The sequence below is a fragment of the Lathyrus oleraceus genome, chromosome 2 (assembly GCF_024323335.1).
Source record: "Lathyrus oleraceus cultivar Zhongwan6 chromosome 2, CAAS_Psat_ZW6_1.0, whole genome shotgun sequence".
In the NCBI taxonomy this organism is placed as follows: domain Eukaryota; kingdom Viridiplantae; phylum Streptophyta; class Magnoliopsida; order Fabales; family Fabaceae; genus Lathyrus; species Lathyrus oleraceus.
Window position 1 is genome coordinate 286,447,922 of NC_066580.1, and position 19,238 is coordinate 286,467,159.

Consider the following 19,238-nt stretch of genomic DNA (forward strand, 5'->3'; position numbering starts at 1 on the left):
TCAATCTGTCAACAATCACCCAAATGGCTTCAAAATTCTTATTTGTCCTCGGCAAACCAGAAACAAAATCCATACTGACACTATCCCACTTCCACTCTGGAATAGCCAACGGTTGCATTAGCCCAGACGGCTTCTGATGCTCAATCTTCGACTTCTGACAAGTCAAACAGGAATAAACAAAACTCGCAATTTCTCTTTTCATTCCCGGCCACCAAAATAACTTTTTCAAATCATGATACATCTTCGTAGCTCCAGGATGAATACTCAAGCCACTACGATGTCCTTCCTCCAGAATACTCTTCTTAAGTTCGGTAACATCCGGAATACACACCCGATTACCAAATTTCAAAACACCATTCTCATCAACTCTGAATTCACCACCTTGACCTTGATTCACTAGAGTCAACTTATCAACCAAAAGCACATCGGATTTCTGACCTTCTCTAATCTCATCCAGAATACTACTCGTTAACTTCAACATTCCCAATTTAACGCTATTGTGAGTACTCTCACACACCATGCTCAAGTCTCTAAACTGCTCAATCAAATCCAATTCCTTAACCATTAACATAGACATATGTAATGATTTCCGACTCAATGCGTCCGCCACTACGTTTGCTTTACCCGGATGGTAATTCAAACCAAAGTCATAATCCTTCAGAAATTCTAACCATCTCCTCTGTCTCATATTCAGCTCTTTCTGATCGAACAAATACTTTAAACTCTTATGGTCACTAAAAACCTCAAATCTTGACCCGTACAAATAATGCCTCCATAACTTCAGAACAAAAACCACAGCTGCCAACTCTAAATCGTGTGTTGGATAGTTCCTCTCATGAACCCTCAGTTGTCTCGAAGCATAGGCTATAACCTGCTTATTCTGCATTAACACACCACCCAAACCCAACAATGAAGCATCACAGTAAACCTCAAATGGTTCCGACGAACTCGGTAATATCAGAATAGGAGCAGTAGTTAACCTTCTCTTTAACTCTTGGAAACCTTCTTCACATTTTGAGTCCCAAACAAATGCTTGCCCCTTTCTAGTCAACATCGTCAACGGTAACGCCAACTTAGAAAATCCCTCAATGAACTTCCTATAATAACCAGCCAAACCAAGGAAACTTCTTATCTCAGAAACTGACTTCGGAGCTTCCCACTTAGATACTGCTTCTATCTTAGAAGGATCAACAGCAACACCACCTCTTGAAATCACATGACCAAGAAAACTAACCTCTTCTAACCAAAATTCACATTTAGAGAGTTTAGCAAATAACTTCTTTTCTCGCAGAACTCCTAAAACCACTCTCAAATGCTCAGCATGCTCTTCTTCAGATTTCGAATACACCAAAATGTCATCAATAAACACCACAACAAACTGATCTAGGTACGGATAGAAAATCCTATTCATATACTCCATAAATACTCCAGGCGCATTAGTCACACCAAAAGGCATTACAGAACTCGGTAATATCATCATTCAAAGAGGTTGAGAAAATATTTTTGTATTTTTTGAATATCAAAAACTATTTAAAATGAATTAAAAATAACCAAAAAAGAGAAAATTACTAAAAAATAGAAAATGATGAAATAAAAAATACTAAAAATCATTTTTAGAAAGTAGAAAATAAAAGAGAAATAATGCAATTGGTCCCATAATTTTTGGACCAATAATGAAAGAGATATGAATTTTAGAAATCAAATGGAATTAAAAGAAATAAAAAAAATAGAAATCAGAAATTAAAAATTAGAAAAAAGGAGAGGCGTTGGATGATGACTCATTAATTGAGCTGGCATATCACATGGCTCCTAGACACGCATCCACCATACATCCTAGTCAATGCCAAACACGTTGTTTATTAAAAGGTCATAACAAAGAGAGGCCTAGATCAAATATGGAAATGAGAATGGATGGCCACGATTTGATCTGGAGACCAGACGGTGGCCAGCGCCACCGTCTTCTCCGGCTAGCTCCGGTGAGAGCTCAAATTTGCAGAAGAACAAATGTGCACCAAAACGCACGATCCAGGTACCAAATGAAAGGTGGAGTGATGTACATCACTCTTATGCCACTCAATTCCACTCTAGATCCCTATTGAGAGAGAAATCAGAGATGGAACTTTGGTGGTGTTCAACTGAACTTGCTTGATTTCAAATATTAAGAACACAATAAAGATGCCTCTATGCAGAGGACTTCAAATCACATAAAATCAAGGCAAATGGAACAATATATGAGCTGTTTCGAAGCAAAATGTAGTTGAGCAAAACCTTGGAATTGATATGAATTGAGTCACTATCTTTGAGTTCTTTTGCAAATAGAAGCTTCTATGGATCAAGGTGAAGAGGTCTAGGAACTTTAGATCTTAAAAAAACAATCGAGGAAACTGAATTCTAGATCTGAAATATTTAGAGAAAATTGATATTTGTTCCTTTGGTATGGGTGTGGATTCAATTCAGCAGAGGTTTAGGCGCCTTTAGGTTGAGGAAATGAAGAGCAAAGCCGTTGTATTTATAGCCAAAGCCATCTGATATGCATGAACAAAGTGTGCATGGGAGAAGAGGGCCTCCATGCATGGGCCTGTACAGGCACATGGAGGGCCCAATTCTGATTGGAATTGATTGCTTATATCATAATTAGAAGGAATGGTCGTGCAGATATGATATCATGAGCTCATGCAATGTGTTTGAAATGAATTTCCAAAAATGCACTAAAAGGTTCTCTTCTTCGAAATTGATATTTCCAAAATTGAAACATAGGCTTATGGGTAATGGTTGGAAAGCTTGTTGCATAAGGAACAAATGTCATGTTGATCAAAACTTCATTTGGGCCTTGGAAATTAATGAAATTTGAGCTTGAAGTGTAAGGTGCAAAACATGCACATGTGAAATTTCCAAATTTGGCCAATGTTTAAGCCCCTCTGTCTCAATGATGCAAGCTCCAAATGATAAAATCTTCAACATGAAAGTTGTAAATCTTTTCAAGACAATCAATTTGGAATTCAATTTTTCATCATTTGGATTTTTGATGAAGAAGTTATGGGAACTTGAAGTTGGACTTTTTCACATTTCAATGCATTTGGCCCAAAATGTCCTATAATGTTTTGCATTATCACATGTATTTATTTTGAGATTTTGCAAGTTTTCTCAACATAACAGTTAAAGTAGACACATTAAGCTTTATAATGAATTAAGTCTCACCTCACAATCATGAAAAATAAATGAGTTATGCTCTTGGGAAGTTGACCTAAAATTAGGGAAGTTGACCCTGCGGCGTATCCTTGTCCCCAACAGAGTTTCGGTCTTCCCCCAGTGGAGTTCGTATTTCCTCAGCAGATGGATCATCATCAGATATGTTTAGTCTTTCCCCGATAGATCGCTTGGGTGTCCCCACCAATCGCCGTTTATCTTTGCTCCTAGTCAGAGTTTCCTCCTGGTTCCTGAGCAGCTTTTGTTGATCATTTTCTCTGTAGGGTTGTCTCCCATTTTTTGGTGTTGACCTAAAATTCCCCACAGATTGGATGTTCCATTCTCAACTAGGGTTGAGCTCTTCGGGATGTTGATCTCTCTGATATCTGGTAGTTGTCTCCGTTTTGTGGATTGACCGAGGATTGTACCGGTGATTCAACTTCTTTTTGTTAGCATAATCATATACATATACATAAATTCATGATTTACAGATCCTGCATCTTCATTTTTGATTTGTTTGAAATTCTTATTCTCTGTTATGGCGGTATGTTATCCCCATACCAAATCTGGTGTCTGTCCTCCTTCAAATTGTAGAGTGTCAGCCCCTTAAGCAGAAAGACTTTAACCTTTCTCTGTTTCCCCACTGAGTTTGTTTCCTCGTGGATGGTTGTTATTTCAGGTTCCTCTCCAGCAAATTTTCTTGATGGAATTACTCCCCTTGAGTTATGTCCTCATTGGGTTGAGTATTGGTTGACCGTTTTCTTTCTAGCTCTTACCTAGATAGATATTTTTTGGTCCCCTAAGAGTCTATTACCCAGTAACTGGTAATATTCTTCGTAGTTTGCAGTTTGTTACTTCTTGCCTAATACCCGACAAAAGTACCCTTTTTTTTCCTCAGCGGAGTCCCCTGGAAGTATATCCTTGATATGTTCATCTTAACTGATGAGAGATATCTTTCCTTCCCCCCACAGGAGTTTATCCTTGATATGTTCACTTTAACCAGTGACGGATATTCTCCTTTTTGGTTTTCTACCCAGTAACCGGTAGTTGTAAATCCTACTTTTTCCCCTGTATGGAGATTATCCTTGATATGTTCACTTTAATCAGTGATGGATTTTCTCTCCTTTGGTATTCTATCTAGTAACTGATAGATGTAATCCCTATTTTTTCTCCCCTTTTCAGAGTCTATCCTTGATATGTTCACTTTAACCAGTGACGGATTTTCTCTCCTTTGGTATTCAATCCAGTAACTGATAGATGTAATCCCTATTTTTGCTCCCCTTTTTAGAGTCTATCCTTGATATGTTCACTTTAACCAGTGATGGATTTTTTCTTTGATCGGTTTTCTACCCAGTAACAGGTAGTTATAAATCCTACTTTGTCCCCTCGCAGAGATAATCCTTGATATGTTCATCCTAACCGGTGACAGATTTTCTCTTCGACGGTTTTCTATCCAGTTTTCGATAGATGTAATTCCTCCCTTTTTGTTCAGTTGGTATATCCTTGATATGTTAATCCTAACCGATGACGGGTATCCTCCTTAACTTTTCCAAGCAAGATAATCCTTGATATGTTCATCCTAACCGATGACATATTTTCTTCCGTGTTGAGTTTATCCTTGATATGTTCATCCTAACCGATGACGAATAATCTCACCCTTGGTCTTCTGCCCAGTAACTAGTAGTTGTAAATCCTATTCTCTGTAGTTTTCCCCAGCAAGGTTATTCTTACCTTGTAACCGGTAATGAATACTCCCTCCTGGCATTTCCTCAACGAGTCATCCTTGATATGTTCATCTTAACCGATGACGGATGTCCTCTCTGCCAGATCTTTATTATCTCCTTACCTAGTAACAGGTAGTAGATAATAAAGTTCTACTCCTCCTGTGTTGAAATTTTATTTCTCCCCAGTTGAGTTGAGTGCACATTTCCTTAGTGAACCTACACGATTCGAGTACCTCAGCTTTATCCTGACTTATTCGTATCCCCTGTAGATGTTTGTTCCCCTGGCTGAGTCTTTCCATTTTATATGGATTTCCTCGAGTCCCCCAGTAGTTTTAAGTCGTAGCCTGGCCTACGCATAAGTCCTTTTTATCCCCTCAAAGTCTCTGTCTCCCCATTGAGTTTTCCTTACGGAATGCATTATGCTCCTGCGGACTTTCGGTCTCTCTGATTTCTTTTTCCTTTGTGGCAATATTTTCCCATAAAGCATTAACTTTTGCATTCATATCATATGCATCATGAGGTCTCTTAGGGACCAAAATTTGTTTCTCTACGTTATTATTTAAGCCCATTCTACTGAGTCGACATAAAGATTTTAACCTTCTCCTCCTCAGTTAGAATGTCCTTAAATAGGGGCAGTTGACCCCAATTTTGACCCTAAGATCCCTCATGTAATTTCATCATAAGAATAAGCATTGGGATCATACCTTGGCATCCTCCTTACCCCTCCTTCATTGGGTTTGTTTTGGGAGAGATCACCAAGAACTTTTGTGATTATATCATACTTGTACTTTATCATTTTTACTAACCAAAATACCAAAAATATGTCTTTGCATTTGCCTAACTCTTTTGTAGGTAGAGCATGATCTCATTGATTCATCAAGATCACATCTAGGGTTTGAGACCCTCATGAACAAAGAGCACAACTAAGAATTGATTAAATAATGGTTATGAACATCATATATGAGTCCCAATGATCTCTACATGTTATATTGATCAAGTTTTCTTCAAGAGTTTGAGGGTGATTTGCCTTGGAAACCCTAGTTTGACTAGGTATCTTGAGTAACTTCTCCAACAAACTATCTCACCAATTGATCAAATTTCTCAAGGGACACTTCAAATTTCATCCTCTTATGTATATATGATCTACCATGATCCAAGAAAGTTAAGAGAATTGGAAATTAGCAAGTTGGTTGATGGTGGTTGGCCAGATGGATTCATCTAATCAAAATTGGATCTCCCTAGACCCTATCTCCTACAATTTTCAACATATGAAAATGATTCCAAGATAAAACATGCTCTAAATGACATTCCAAACAACTTTCATGTTGATACCTAGATCTAGTTTTTCTTGGAAAATCATTTTCTATGTCGAAACATTATAGGTCATTTTGTCTAAACCCTAATTTAAAAGTCAACTTCCCAAGGCCATAACTTGCTCAATTTTTATGAGATGAAATATTTCCAAGTTCCACAATCAAGTTCAATATGTCTACTTCAACTTTTATGTTTGGAGTTGGAGCTGATTCAACTTTTTTAAGCATGTGATATGATGTTACATTATAGGTCACGTTTGACCTATACCATTGATCAAGTGATTTTTCCAAACATCAAAAATGCATAACTCTATCATTTCAAATCCAAAATGACATGAAATTTGTGACCAATTTTAAGGTATTTGAGAGAGCTACAACTTTGATGAAGACACTTTTCTCATTTGAAGCTGATATAAAAAGATAAGCAAGGTGGAATATTGAGACATATGGCTTGACACTTAGAAAATTTTTGATATGTCAAACATTTCCAAACTTCCACCTCAAATTTCTCCAAGTTCCAAGCTCCAAATGAAAAAGTGTTTAACATGAAAGTTGTTCCTCTTGATCTCACCTTTCCAAAGAGCTCAAATTCATTCATTTTGGACAAGAAATATATAGGCCGTGCATGGCTTAAACAGGGTGACATCACTTGGCAAGGATCAAGCTTCAAACATCAATGTGCATTTGCCTTGCAATCCAAGCTTAGTTCAAAGCATCTGATACTCAATTATGGACCTCAAACAATCATTTCATGGGCCTATGCACGCCCATGCCCCATTGCATCATCATTTACCAAAAATGGAAAGTGAATATGAGTGTGCAATTATCAACCATTTCAGCTATAAATAGAGCTTCAATTGCTCAGAAATTGACACACATTGGCGCCATCTTTGATGCCCCATTTCAAACCCTCACTTCTCAAAGGATAAGCCTGAAAAATTCTCTTAAATTTGAGCTTGAATCTCCACTGTTTTGGAATTCAATTCTCCAGGAATCCATAGCTTTTTAACCATTCAATCCTTCTCCTGCAAGCAAGTGGAGTGAGACTAAGCACAAGCCAGATCAAGATCCATAGAATCCATACCTACATTAAGGTATTTTCCATAAATTTTGAACTCTTCGATTCTCTTAAGTTCTTGCTCAATTCTATTGATTCTTTAGTTGTCTGAAGTCCTACCAATGTAGGCAAGAAGATTGAGTTGCTTTGAGGTCAAATCGAAGCAACTCAGTTCATGTACCTCAAATTTCAATTCCATATATCTCTCAATATACTGGGAATTGGAGTGAATGGAGGTCAGATTCGAGCTCAGTGCCATTTTTTCTTTAAGATCATGTCCTTGTTTTTCTTTTTGGTGATGGTTCATGGTGGACCAGTCCGATGAGGTCTACCGGAGAAGATGACCGAAGCTCTGGCTCCGGCGATGAGTTGGCAAGGCTCTGAACCACATGATCCATCCATTACGTTTTAATTCTGAGTGTTGGTCTTGATTACCAAAGTTGCCACGCGCTGACTAAGGTCTATGATGGATAGCGCGCTCCTGGCCATCTGATCTGCCACCTCAATTAATGAGGGAGATCAAATGGTCCACGTAATTTTGATTTTCTGAATTTTTATTTTAATTGCATTATTTTCAATAATTCATATTAAATTCAATATTGATCCAAAAAATATGGGACTTTCACCAAAAAATTTCAAATATTTTCATATTCTGAACTAAAATTATTTTTTGGATCATTATTAATATTTTTCATGAATTAATTGATTTTGCATTTGTTTTTAATTGTTTAAAAATATTTTTAAATGTCCAAAAATTATGAAATTTTTTCTCCAAGGTCCTTTGACCTTGTTTGACCTATGATAAATCTCATGGCCAATTTCTTTGGTGTTTTGATGAGATTTTAGGAATTGGACAAACTATATTTGATTTAAATGCACTATTTTATTATTTTTAATTGAATAAATGCCAATTATTTTTGTTGACCACTTGTATTGACTTGTTTGAGTTTGCTTATTGTTGTTGGGCATGAGTCAAAGTTGATTTGGCTTTGTCAAATCAATATCATTGGATTTAGGGGATTGATGGAATGTATATTCCATCTCCTAAAATGAATGAATGATATTAATTTGGTAAAACTCCTCCTTTGACCAATTTGTGATTTCATTCATCCCCTTCCCACTTCATCTCATTCCTCTTCTTTATTCATTCATTTCATTTGGCCTATGACATCTCAAAGTTCTAATGCTAGTTGATTGAAAATTGACATGAGTATGGATGAGATTAGGCCACTCCTTTTGCATATTTTTTGTGTGTGGTATGTTTAATGAGCATAGTCCATTATACTATGTCTCTAACATGCATTAACACCAAAATTCTATTGCCCGACCTCAAATAGTTATGACTTCTACATAAGTCCAATTACGATTGCTTAACATAGCGCTAAATTTGTGACATAAAAGGCATAAGCATTATAGTTAGTGAGATTGTAAGTCTCCCCTCTTTCATGGTATTGTGTGGAAACTTGGCCTTCTTTCCTTTCTTTGGAAGATGTTTTGGTTCAAGGATCCATGCTTGTGATAAGTGGGTTGAGTGTTCTCCAAAGAATGTGTTGAAATGAAAATCAAAAGCAAAACAATACTAACTTTTAACCTATTAACTACTAACTTTTAATTTCAAGCTTTTACTTTAATTCAATTTACTTTTAGCACTCTATTCCATTTGCCATTGTTCATATCATTCTAATTGTTTATGTTAATGTAACTTTCACTTTGTCCATTTGGACCATATTGTGTGATATAATTTGTTGGTGTATACTTTGCTTGATTGTGTGGTCTTTAACCATTAATGTACATAATAATAACAAAAACACTAATTACGAACAATAGTGTTTCTATGAAAATTAAGTGCGGGAAAACTTAAGTTGAAAGTCCAAATAGCCCCTAAGTGTTTCTACGAACAATTGTACAGATTATCGGTTTAATTACGATCCTTCCATTCTAACCTTATAGGTTTAGTTAGACATGGTAAAGTAAAGGTGCATTTTAATTTAAATAAAAGTAGTGCGAGTGCGGAAAATTAATGAAAGTAGTGCGAGTGCGAGAAATAAAAAAAAGTAAAGCGAGTGCGAGAAATAAATAAAGTAAAGCGAGTGCGAGAAATAAATAAAGTAAAGTGAGTGCGAGAAATAAATAAAAGTAAACCGAGTGCGAGAAATAAATAAAGTAAAGAAACTGCGGGAAATAAAGTAGATAAAGGTAAAGCAATAAAAACCTGCTCCAATAGGAGGGTTGAATAAAATGCGAAGCGGAAATGAAAATGGCGGCAGGATTAACTTCCTTCCAAAGTGCTCCAAACTCGATTACAGACTCGATCACAGACTTGATTACACAATTATGGTAACACCCTAATGCGAAGCGATTACCACTTTAAAATACTGAATATATGCCTAAGTAAAACTAAGTTTGCTATAAGTTTGGATGATTAAACAAATCAAAACGAGTCTGTATCTATAGGCAAGGAAAATAATGGAAATGACAAGGATGCCCTTCAGTTTGAAATTGGGAGGGAAAAATTTTCTTCTTGTGGCGCCCGACACAACTCCATGGCGCCCGCCATAAGGGTAAATTGTAGCGCCCAAGTGGAGGTAGTGGGGAACATTGCAGTTGAGGAAAGTTGAGTTGTGACACGTCATGGCCGGACTTATGGCGCCAGCCACAGTGGGAGCCACAAGTGCAAAATGCTGACTTTTAGTCTTTTTAGCTCATTTTCACTCCTTTTCTCGACCGGGGCTCCGATTAGACTAAAAACCTGAAAACAAAGAGAAACATAGTAATAACACAACAAAATAACAATAAAACCACTAAAATGCATGCAAAATCGGAGTCAAATATGGTGAAATTCAGTGTCATCAAATTCTCCCACACTTAAACCCTTGCTTGTCCTCAAGCAAAACACTAAAAAGCTCATAGAAGAAAAACTGGTGTCAACGAGTGATTCAGGCTAAAAAGGTTTCTAAGTTTAAGTCGGGATGCAGTGATAGGTACTAACTGAGTGAACTAAGGGTATCATGATGACGCTTATCTGCAAATACGGACATAAACTCCATTCTTATATTAACCAACCCATATTATCCCATAATGCTTAGGTCTGCCTCTTCATCTCTTTTTGTGTCCTTTTCATTTAGGCGCAATCACATTAAGCCCATTATCCGTACATGCTTCATAGTAGAGTGACCTGTTAGTGATTATGATCCGAACATGGGGTTCCTGGCACATAAAGTTGTGTAAACCCTTTTATTTGACCCAACTGCTTGTGGGGGATCGGATTGTAATCTGCCCTACCGAGTTCAGCGCCAGATACCTCTGAACCAACTAACAGTGGGTGAGTTTTTCTTTTTGTTTTTCTTTTGTAGCAGATTTTTACAACATTTTTGGTTTAAATGACTTTGTGAGGGTCACCTATACCGGAGTTGCCTTTTTGCTTTCTTTTATTTATTTCACTAGATCATTCACTTATGTTCATCGGTCCCCTACGTAGAGGATGCGTAGGTCGGAGCTGACTGCTGGAATAAACTACTGAGAACTTATACTGAAATGATGATTAAGGCCATGGTATATGGGGTTTTAAGAATGATTCCTATATTCATGAAGTCTATGGTGCTAAAACAATAATGATGTTTCAAAAAGTTCTCCCAAGTCACCGCATCCTTACTCAAACCCGTCTTTAAAACCCAAAAACTTTCAGAATAACACCGTTTTCTTTTGTAAAATTTTTTTTTGGTAGGGCTAAAGGAATGAGGAGATTAGAATGTACTAAAGATACACTATACTGGTGACTCGTCAAACTCATGCATTATCTAAAACACTCAAACTAAAAGCAATAAAAATAAACAAACTAACTAAAAACATCAAAGAAAAGTAGAAAGCGATAAAGTCTCTCCTCCCACACTTAAATCGAACACTGTCCCCAATGTTTCGAAATAAGATAACGGGAGAGTCGCCTGACATCCTACTGCTGACCATTGGTGCCTTCGCCATTCTGAGGTGGACGACGGGATCGGCTACGACGACGGTCTCTCTGATCCGTCCAGGCCTGTAAGGCATCCTGAGCAGTCCTCACCTCTCGAAGGTTGCCCAAAATGGAACCCTGAGTGGCTTCTATGAGTGCAGTATGTTGATGGTGGTATTGATGCTGACGGGCTTACTCATTTGTGATCGTAAGCAGGGACTGTACAACAGTCTCATAGGATCTATCTGTCCTCCACTGCGATTCTTGCATGAAGCTCATGTTGTCCGCCAGTTGTTGCTGAATGGTAGAGAGTAGGTCATCACTCCTTTGCTCTCTAGCCATGTGGTCACGCCACATCTCTTCTGTAATATAAAAGTCAGGGGTAGAACCTCCAAAAGAAGAAGATGGTGCGGTGTGTGGTGGTGAAGGGTGATGGGGGGACACATGAGGTACGGGAGATCGTTGTCGCCGATCATATTCTTCATCAGTGTCGTGTCCCTCCTCATCAAGAACATTAACATTTTAGTCATTTGGCATGGGCTTCTCGTTCTCTCTTTGGTTGGGGGGTCCGGATAGCGTTTGCATTGTATTTTCCTAGTGACATAAGGCTTGCATAGTTTTATAAAAATAAAATTTAAACATTAGACTAATAAATAAATAAACAATTAATATATTTAAATTATAATAAAAATATAAATATAATAAACAAACATAAGACATATATATATATATATATATATATATATATATATATATATATATATATATATATATATATATATATATATATATATATATATATATATATATATATATATATATATATATATATATATATATATATATATATATATACGTGTGTGGAAATATCAGTGTGCTGACATAGTTAAGAAAATATCCCAAACGCAATGATATAAAATAAGTTAGGTAAATGCGAAAAAATATAGGCATAAATGAGACAAAATAAAATGAGATGGTAGAATCAAATAGTAGGGGGTTCGTCTGCCTGAGTAGATCCCCGAAGCATGGCTATCTCCTGGCGAAGCTCTGCGATCTCCTGGTATAAACAGTCAGCCTTGGTAGCGTGTGTGAGATTGGATACTCCCATCTGTAAGGTGAGGTAAGCTATCTCCTGCCTAAGCCCGACAATCTCTCTACGACACTCTGCAATCTGGGTGCGGATGTCTGGGGTCTGCAATGATAAATTGTTAGAGAATACAGTGATCCTAGGTGAAGGCGGTGTAGGGGTATACTCAATAATAGGTGGGGATCTCGGCTCCTCGATAGTCTCTCCCTGGCCCTCCAAAGCATAACTCCAATTAGCTGGGTCATGAACGCTAGTCATCATAGGATCAGGCAGTGTAAAATAATGAATCACCTCGCTATCGACCAGCAATCTGAACTTTCTTGGGTTGAAGGAGGATCTCCTCATCAACCCTCTGGTTAAGCAAAAGTCGATATCCATGGTAGTGTACCCACTATAGGTCCGGAGATGTAACAGCTTGCGGGATAGACCTAAAGCGATGGCAATCTGTGTGATGATCCCTCCTACATGAATGACTCATTCGGACGATCTGGAAACACCGTTGAGGCCACACAACAAAAAGTTCCCACATGCCACTGGGCGAGACTGGGATGCACAAAATAGTAGGAATATCTCCTCCTCACTTAGTAACGTCTCAACATCTGGTCTTCTTAGGAAAGAGTGTGCCAGTATCATCTGGAAGTATCTAAAAGCAGGGTTGTGTATAGCTTGGGAAAACTGCATAGAAGGATCCTGACTCCCTCCACCGGATATATCACTCCTAAACTTTTCCATTTCCTTACCCAGAAAATATCCCATCGGTGTCTCAGGGATAGCATCAGGGGTGGTCTGGAAACCCAATACGTCACCGAACTCCTTCTGGATGAAGGAGTACTCAATCCCAAAGAGCCTGAAAGCAGCATACCCATCCGGTCCAGATTAAGGGTCGTAATCAAATGAATTGAGGAACTCCAATGTCAAGTTCCTGTAGGTGTTGCTCAAGTCGTCAGCGAACTCGTCCCAATGGAGTTGGTAACTCAGAAATCGGATACTCGGCTCAATACCCAGGGCTTCCATGCAGTGCTGATCTGGATAGCGTGTGGGTGCCATAGGGCACTGGTAAAGAGCTATGTAGCGCTCTCTTTGGGCATCATCTCTATAGGCTACGTGCATATCGTCGAAGTCCTGCATCCTGTAAAAGTTAGGAAAAGGGATCCTGAAAATACAAACCATTCAAATATTTAGTCCTTGTGAAAATATGATAAGAATAAAGTAAAATAAAATAAAATAAATAAATGCAAAAAATTAAAAAAACCATGGGTTGCCTCCCAAGCAGCGCTTGTTTAACGTCATTAGCTTGACGATCGGAATTTATACACCTGCAGTAGTAGGAATCGGTGCACCAATCAGAGTGTGGCTAGAGTAGTCTGTTGGAATGTCTCCTCCTTCGTAGAGCTTCAGTCTTTGTCCATTTACAATGAATGGACTACAAGTTTCGTTCTTGATTTCTACGACTCCAGATCTCAGAATCTTGGATACTTTGAAAGGGCCAGTCCATCTTGAGCGCAACTTCCCAGGGAAAAGTCGCAACCTAGAGTTGAACAGGAGAACAGGGTCGCCTATATTGAAATCTTTCTTAACTATTCTTTTGTCGTGCCAGGCTTTTGTTCTCTCTTTGTATATTTTGGCATTCTCATTGGCGAATTGCCTGAGTTCTTCTAGTTTGTAAATGTCAAGGATACACTTTTCACCAGCGGTCAGGTAGTCTAAATTCACAGTTTTAATGGCCCAATAGGCCTTATGCTCTAATTCAAAAGGTAAGTGATAGGATTTTCCATAAACTAGTTGGTAGGGAGTTCTTCCTATAAGGGTTTTGAAAGCGGTTCGGTAGGCCCATAATGCTTCTTGAAGCTTCTGAGACCAGTCTCTCCTAGAGATAGAAACGGTTTTTTCTAGGATTTGTTTTATCTCCTATTGGATACTTCTACTTGGCCACTAGTTTGTGGGTGGTATGGTGTTGCTACTCTATGCCTAACTCCATATTTTCTTAAAAGTTTATCAAATATTCTCGATATGAAGTGTGATTCTCCATCGCTTATGAATAAACGGGGTGTTCCAAATCTAGGGAATATATAGTTTTTAAATAGCTTGATCACCACCCTAGTATCGTTTGTGGGTGCAGCTATAAGTTCAATCCACTTAGACACGTAGTCTATAGCTACTAAGATATACTTGTTTCCTAAGGATGGTGGGAAAGGTCCCATGAAATCTATACCTCAAACGTCGAAGAGTTCTACTTCCTGAATGTTTCTTAGAGGCATTTCGTCACGCCTTGAAATGTTTCCAGTGCGTTGGCATCTATCACATTTGATAATGCAAGCATGGACATCACGCCACATGGTAGGCCAGAATAGGCCAGCTTGAAGAATCTTGGCGTATGTCTTAGAGGTGCTCGCATGTCCACCAGAGGATGCAAAGTGACAATGCTCAATTATAGTTTTTACCTCCTCTTCTGGAACGCAACGGCGAAAAATGCCACTTTACCCCTTTTGAAAAGGAGCGGTTCGTCCCAATAAAAGTTTCTCACATCGTTGAAGAACTTCTTCTTGTGGTGGTAGTCAAGATCAGGGGGTATGATATCAGCAACTAGGTAATTAACAAAGTCTGCATACCATGGTACGTTACATACTGCTAAGGATTTTTGGAAGTGCTCATGAGGGCCTAGGCTATCGTGTTCAATGGTTCCTAGTCTAGCTATCAATCTATCATAGGCAAAATCATCATTTATGGGTACTAAGTCTGGTTTTAGATGTTCTAGCCTAGAAAGGTGATCAGCTACTACATTTTCAGTGCCTTTTTTATCTCTTATATCTAAATCAAACTCTTGTAGTAACAAAATCCATCGAAGTAACCTGAGCTTGGCATCTTTTTTACTTAATAGGTAACGAATGGTAGCGTCTAGGGTTCCTTTTTAGTTTATAGCGAAAACTACAGCGAAAACTACAGCGAGTAATTCCTTTTCAGTTGTTGCATACTTAAGTTGGGCAGCGTCTAGGGTTCTACTGGCATAATAAATTGCATGTAATTTTTTATCTTTCCTTTGTCCTAGAACGGCTCCAACGGCATAATCACTAGCGTCGCACATTATCTCAAAAGGTTCTGACCAATCAGGGGGTTTCATAATAGGTGCTGATACTAATGCTTGCTTTAAAAGATTAAATGCTTCATTACATTTTTCATTGAAAATGAATTCAGCATCTTTCATTAAAAGGCCAGTTAAGGGTTTAGTTATTTTGGAGAAGTCCTTGATAAAATGCCGGTAGAATCCAGCGTGTCCAAGAAAACTTCGGACTTCTCTGATAGTTTGTGGTGGTTTTAGGTTTTCTATAACTTCTATCTTAGCTCTATCTACCTCTATACCTTTTTCAGAAACTATATGTCCTAAAACAATTCCTTCGGTCACCATGAAATGACACTTTTCCCAATTTAGCACGAGGTTTACCTCCACGCATCTCTCCAGGATTTTCTCAAGGTTAGCAAGACAATTGTGGAAATCAAATCCGCAAACCAAGAAGTCATCCATAAACACTTCCATGATACCATCTAGGTAATCTGCAAAGATTGACATCATGCAGCATTGGAAAGTAGCTGGGTCATTACAGAGGCCGAATGGCATTCGTTTGTAGGCAAAAGTTCCATAAGGGCATGTAAAGGTAGTTTTTTCTTGATCTTCGGGGTGGATAGGTATTTGGAAGAATCCAGAGTATCCATCTAGATAGCAGAAGTAAGAGTGTCTGGCTAGATGCTCCAATATCTGGTCTATAAACGGTAAAGGGAAATGATCCTTCCTTGTTTCTTTATTTAATTTTCTCTAATCTATACACATCCGCCATCCTCCTTCCATCCGTTTTGCTACATGTTCGCCTTTATCGTTTTGTACGACTGTGATGCCTCCCCTTTTAGGTACTATATGCACAGGGATCACCCACTTTCTATCCGAGATCTGGTAGATTATACTTGCCTCACGTAACTTAAGAACTTCTTTTTTAACAGCATCACTCATTATAGGGTTTATTCTTCTCTGATGTTCTCTAGAGGGTTTTGAATCTTCTTCGAGCGAAATCCGATGCATGCATACGGATGGGCTTATACCTTTCGGGTCCGAGATATTATATCCTAAGGGTGAGGGATATTTTCGTAAAACATCTAAAAGTTGGTTTGTTTCCTCTTGGCTCAAGGTAGCACTGACTATAACTGGACGGTTCATCTCTTCGTCAAGGAACTCATATCTCAGGTTCATAGGTAGTTCCTTAAGTTCTAAGGTTGGTTTCTCAGGGCATGGCATAGGATCTGGGGTAAGGGATAAACATTCGTAAAGGTTATCATCGATGTAGGGTTTTCTAAAGTCACCAGCTTCCATTATGGGGGTTGATGGTAACTTAATTATTTTTATGATTTCTTCTTGTTCTAATTCCCTAACGCATTCATCGTTGATATCTATGGCATAAAATGCGTCTCCCATCACAGGTGCCATAAGAAATCTCGAAAGTATAAATTCTATTTTCTCGTCACCTACCTCAAAGGTCAACTTTCCTCTCTTGACATCTATTATGGCTCCTGCAGTTGATAAGAATGGTCTACCTAGAAGGATTGGTATATCATTGTCCTCTTTGATGTCCATGACAACAAAATCAGTAGGGATAAATAACTGACCTATCCTAACATGGACATCTTCTAAAATGCATATCGGATACTTAACAGATCTATCGGCTAACTGAAGTGACATCTTAGTAGGCTATAATTCTCCTAAGTTTAACCTCTCACAAACTGCTAAAGGTATTAAGCTCACACTAGCTCCTAAGTCTAGAAAATCTTTCTCGATGATATGACTTCCGAAAAGACAAGGAATGGAGAAATTTCTAGGATCTTTATCCTTTTTTGCTAATTTATTCTCGGAAATGGAATTACATTCCAAGGGCTTCGGATCGTCGAGTCTACGTTTGTTGGTAAGGATGTCTTTGAGAAACTTTGCATAAGAAGGTATTTGGGTGATGGCTTATGTGAAAGGGATTTCTACGTTAAGTTTTTCTATAACCTTAATAACTCTTTGATATTGGTTATTGATCTGGGTTTGTTTGAGTCTTTGCAGATATGGTATAGGCGGTTTATATGGCGGGGGTGGTATGTAAGCTTTATTTTTAGGTTTTTCTCCTTTTTCTTGACCTTCCTGTTTTTCAGGTTCCTCTGGTTCCTTTACTTTGTCTGTGGGTTCGGTATATTCCTTAGAAGTTTTGGGTTCGCTCAATCTTGGGTTTGGTGACTCATCATAAGCGTTCCCACTTCGTAGGGTAATGGAATTGGCTTGTCCTCTCGGATTCTGTTGAGGTTGTCTAGGGAACTGTCCTCCAGGTATGGTCTGAGGGGCTTGGTTTAAAGCTACCTGAGAGATCTGGGTTTCAAGCATCTTGGTGTGAGTAACTATTTGGTCAACCTTGGTTCCTAACTGGGTAATCAGTTCGTTAACGTGAATGTTTTGGTTCATGAACTCTTTGTTTTGTGGGGTTTGAGCAATGTTAAAATTTTCCATAATTTTCTCAAGGCTCGACTTTGGTGGTACATGTTGCATATGTTGATTTGGTCTTGGGGCTTGATAACCAGGTTAACTCGGAGGTGCATAATTTTGGATAGGTTTATTGTTCTTATAGGAGAAGTTCGGATGATTCCTCCATCCAGGATTATAGGTATTCGAATATGGGTTCCCTTGGGTGTAGTTCACTAGCTCAGAGTGGGTTTCGTTTAATAGACTGCATTCTGCAGATTGGTGTCCTTTGGTTCCACATATCTCACAATCCGACAAAACTGCGGCTGCAGTATTCGGGTTTATGCACATATGCTCGACCTTGAGGGCTAATGCGTCCATTTTGGCTTGCATCATGTCTATAAAGCTTAATTCATGCACTCCTCCTTGGGCTTCCTTCTTCTAAACTGTCGCTCGTTCAACTCCCCATGATTGATGGTTTTGAGCCATATCTTCGATGAGGGCACTAGTTTCAGGATAAGGTTTGTTCATCAGCGCACCGCCTGCGGTAGCGTCGATGGTCATCTTAGTGTTATAGTGAAGTCCATTATAGAAGGTCTGAATGATTAACCAATTTTCTAAACCATGATGTGGGCATGCTCTTAACAGCTCTTTATATCTCTCCCAAGTTTCGAACAACGATTCTCCTTGGTTCTGGGTAAATCTAGTTATGTAGTTTTGAAGAACGGCGGTCTTACTTGGGGGAAAGTATCTAGCAAGGAATACTCTTCTAAGGTTATCCCAAGTCATAATGGAATTGGGTGGAAGGGAATCTAACCATGATAGGGCTTTATCTATGAGGGAAAAAGGGAATAATCTTAAACGGATTACCTCAGGAGAAGCTCCATTGGTTTTAAAAGTGTTTGCTAATTGGAGAAAGATTTTTAAATGTTGGTTTGGGTTCTCAGTGGCGAGACATGCGAATTGTCTCTGTTGCACTAGTTGCAACAGGGAGGGTTTAAGTTCAAAATTATTAGCTGGGATGGTTGGGTTTACTATACTAGAACTAGGTTCTTCGTTGGATAGTTGGGCGAAATCCTTAAGAGGTCTTTGGTTTTTATCTTCGGCCATATCTCTCCTAATTCTATGGAAAAATAAACGTGTGCAAGCGTAATGTTCAGGTTTTGATAGAGCATATACTAGGCTTCCGGTGCTGCGAGTTCTTCGCATTGACCGGCGGGTAATAACCTAAGTCTAAACGATATAACAACAGGGTATGAAATTTGACGAAATTGGTCCCCGACAACGGCGTCAAAAACTTGATGCGTGCTTTTTGCAAGTATACGAACGCGTCAGAGTAATATAAAAGATTGTCGAATCCACAGAGACCAAGTGTCAATCTATCGTTATCTATTGTTATGGTGTTTATCTAAGGTAATCAAAATAGGGGGTTTTTAGAGTGTGCAA

At 38.5% G+C, this 19,238-nt stretch overlaps 1 non-coding gene across 1 annotated transcript; it reads left to right on the top strand.

Annotated features, from left to right (window-relative positions):
* The first annotated feature begins 18,411 nt into the window (after positions 1-18,411).
* Positions 18,412-18,518, top strand: LOC127124444 (small nucleolar RNA R71). Its single transcript, XR_007803934.1, has one exon. It is a non-coding gene; the product is annotated as a small nucleolar RNA R71 (small nucleolar RNA).
* Positions 18,519-19,238: the final 720 nt, after the last annotated feature.